Source organism: Octopus bimaculoides, chromosome 7 (genome assembly GCF_001194135.2).
Source record: "Octopus bimaculoides isolate UCB-OBI-ISO-001 chromosome 7, ASM119413v2, whole genome shotgun sequence".
Taxonomy (NCBI): Eukaryota; Metazoa; Mollusca; class Cephalopoda; order Octopoda; family Octopodidae; genus Octopus; species Octopus bimaculoides.
In genome coordinates this window covers 42560994-42564958 of record NC_068987.1, presented here as the reverse complement: position 1 = coordinate 42564958, position 3965 = coordinate 42560994, and the positions used below count along the sequence as shown (strand labels likewise).

At 35.9% G+C, this 3965-nt stretch overlaps 1 long non-coding RNA gene across 1 annotated transcript in view; it reads left to right on the top strand.

Moving 5' to 3' along the window:
- LOC128248368 (uncharacterized) overlaps nucleotides 1–3965 on the top strand; it is a 17094-nt gene that overhangs the window by 11451 nt on the left and 1678 nt on the right. The gene's annotated exons all lie outside the window — the stretch shown is intronic.

Genomic DNA, 3965 nt, shown 5'->3' with positions numbered 1-3965 from the left:
AAAAAAAAGGGTTTTGTATGATCGTGTATAGAGGAATATATTATTTAGAAGAGTTCCAACTCTGTCTGTTTTTTATGTTTTATTTATATTCTTAAAAAATTAATGTGGGATATAGAATATGGAATATATAATATAATATAAATAGTAAAATGAAATGAAATATTGAATATATGAAATATTGAGTATTAAGTATAGAGAATTAAATATATAAAGGCTAGTATATACTTTCATGCCTATTGGTATTCATCAAAGCCCCGTCTGACATGTATGTATGTATGCATATATATATCTATGTGTATGTGTCTCTGTGTTTGTGTTTGCTCTCACCACCGCTTGACAACTGGTGGTGGTATGTTTACATCCCTGTAATGTAGGAGTACAGCAAAACAGACCGAGAGAATAAGTACTAGACCTCAAAAGTCCTAGGGTCGATTTGTTCAACTAAAACCTTTCAATACAGTGCCCCAGCATGGCCACAGTCAAATGGCTGAAACAAGTAAAAGATAAAAGATGTTATTGATTCGATCCTGAAACTGTTTGCAATACCAGTGTAAGTGTTATTCAGTTTTCTAATTAGGATGTGATAGATCTCATTTAGACATGTTGCTAGTACAAGTCATTAACAAGGCCCAAAAAGTACATTTGGCATTCTCAATAGCCACTGCTTGGACAATTTTTCATCTCTCTTCAATATATATTGTGTTTTTAAACACATCCATAAAAGATTTTATCTTGAATGAAAACCGCAGTAACTTGCCTATCAAGAGTGTATATACATTAGGTATGATATATAGACAGTTAACTAAATTTTCAATTTTAAACCTTTTAATATGTATCCATCTGAGTCTGTCACTGGTGTTATGAAAGAAACCTTCCATCTTAAAGTAATCTAAATTAAAACTTTCCGTCAAAATTCCATGTGAATTTTTGTTCCAGTTAAATAATGACAGTTATTTTCCTAAATTTTTCATTATTTTCAAAAGTAATTGAAGCCGGGGCAGTGTATTTCAACAGAATATGGCAACAAAAGGTTTAATCTTGTGTTTAGAACTTAATAAAGGGTTCTTATATAAAATTATAATGAAAAGCTTTAATTTAAATTTGAATACATTAAAATCAACAGTTTTGTATTGTAGAACCAAAATTGGTCTCACAGGTGATGAGAGATAAGCCTCCCTGTTTTCGTAGATTACTGTCAGTCATGGCACGAAAGGAAACTGACGGTATCTTCTTGAAGCTAAACTTGTGGTAGAATCTGGATTTTGCAAGATAAATGGAAAAAGTAGTTTATTGCAATTGTTTTGGGCCTACCCTATTGCATATCAATACATGATTTAATCTTATGCCATCAAAGATTGGGCCTAACCTTCCGATATCTAATCTCAATAGTTTTACTGTTTTATAGAAAATGTGACTGGGTTGATGGAAACTATATTCTGTGTTAAGATTAACAGAGTCAAGCCCCAGCTCTACACCCTAAGTCTCCACCCAAATTTTAATTATAAACACTAAATCCTGACTCACTTTACTCTAAACTTAAGTCAATACCTTTGTAGTAAAACCTCTCTCTCGGGTATTTATTTACGAATGAGAACGAAGCGGCTAACATCTAGCCTTCAGCCGCTTGGACCCTGTTGTGTCCATCACCCTGATTGGCTCTTATTTGCACAGCATTTGTCACCAGTTCTGTTTCGCGCTAGGGTGCATACCGAACAATTGTGGCCTTCTGTTAAGGTCACGTGAGAGAGTGTTTTTCTGCTGTTTCTGGAGACCCTTTTTACCTATAAATAGTCTTGCTTCATCTACGCCAGTTTGTCATGACTTCAGACCTTTTCAGGTCTGGTCGTAGACCACACAGAACACAGCTCCAACCAGTTTCCAGCGACGACGTCAACACCACCAATCTACTGTCTACTACAATGTTGTTGCCAGCACCAACACCACCACCAGAGTACACACAACCAACAGCAACCACAGTTTCATCTCAACACTGTTTGAGTGGATTGTCTCCATCATGAAAATAACATCCAGAACAACCTGCAAGAATCTTCTGTACCAAGTAACTGGTCGCAGCATCGAAGCTCAACTTCACACACAACATGTGACACCTCAGCTCTGCTATTCGGCCATGACCTCTTGTGTACAGACATTCTACCTACTGTGTAACTCTTCTATGAACTGGTACTTTCTTATCTTTATTCAGGACGCTTATAGTCTATGTTACAGACTTTCATTCCATGCTCTGTATTTCTCATTCACACTCACACACACACATATTATTGTATACGCACTCTTGTACACGACGGCCTGTCTTATATATTGTGTTACTTATATTGCCGCATACACACACACACACAGACACACAGTTGACTACGCTAATAAACTTACTCTCTATATATATCTAACGGTTGTGTCTCTCTCATTCCTTGCTGGCACTTCCTCACATCACAAATGTGAGTACTCAATGTTACATTATATGTTTTGTGGCGACCGTGCGACGCGTTAAAAGGAGCCTGTTGCCATTCGTTGCTATTCTCCTTTGGTTCGCACGGTTGTTCTCTACACCTTAAACATTAAATTCTAACTCTAATCCTAAACTCTCACTCTAACTCAGAACTTTATATACACTACAGCTTTTTATGAAGACCACTGCATAAAGAAGTGCAGAGCTCTAATTGTGGAGGGTACCTTTGGAAAGAGTAGACCCTGGAAGATATGAGATGACGTGGTGAGAAAGGATCTTCAGACATTGGGCTTCACTGAAGAAATGACAAGAGGCCAGGAGATGTGGCGATTTGTTGTACTTGATAAGATGTGTCAAGCTAAGTAAAATTGCTGTTTTGCACACATACAGGCTTTCAGGTGCCAGTGCCACATAAAAAGCCCCTATGCTGGTGCTGCATAAATGTACCTGTGCCAGTGCTGTGTAAATGCACCCATGCTGGTAGCATGTAAAAAGCCCCCAGTACACTCTATTAAGTGGTTGACATTAGGAAGGGTATCCTGTAGAAACCTCACCACAACAGACAACTAGAGTCTTGACAGCTCCCAGCTGGCCAGATCCATGTCAGACCATCCAACCCATGCCAGCATGGAAAGCGGACGTTAAACGATGACTATGATGATGATGATGATGATGATGATGATGATTTAACATTGAGTTATCTATTTGAAGGACTGGCTTTGACCATAATCCCTCATTTAGTATGTCATCCCAATGCACATAAAAAAATGTTCTGTACTAATAGTAAAAGGTATTGATAACAGAAATGACCTGGAATGAAATTTTGATGGAAGGTATTTATTTAGATTGCTTTAAATTACAAATTTGTACTATGAAATCACAGGTGGTCTCAGGGTTAAAATAATGGCAATGAATGGCTTTCTCCATTTATCTTACAGAACTGAACTCAGATCCTTCCATAAATTCAGCTTCGAGAAGATGATACAATCAATTTCCTTTGATGCCATTACTGACAGAAAAATCTACCAAAACTGAGAGGCTTATTACTAATGATAGCCTAGTTTAAATACAATTATGATGTATAATATTCAAAAATGTTCTTAAATAACCTCTTTTTATCAATGGTAAAGTATGACATGAATATTTCATATGCTGACATCATCCAGTGTTAGAAAGTGAAGGGAGATAATTTACTCAACAAAGTAGTTAAAATGGATGTTGATGATATAAAGCAAGCTATCTTCCTCTATTTTCTATCAATGTCAATTCTTTACTACTTGAACATTAGTAGATCATACTTTAATACTAATAAAAGTTGATATTTGATTAATTTTCATAAATGGTGATTTAGCAAAAACACACCTTTAAATTTACTGCATTAAATTATTCAAGCTGTCCATTTATCCCAATCTTCCAGGAACTTTCTTCTGTTTTAATTTTCAATTCTTAGTTTAATGAAATATAAAAAATGATAGAATATTATAAAACTGTAACTTTTAGA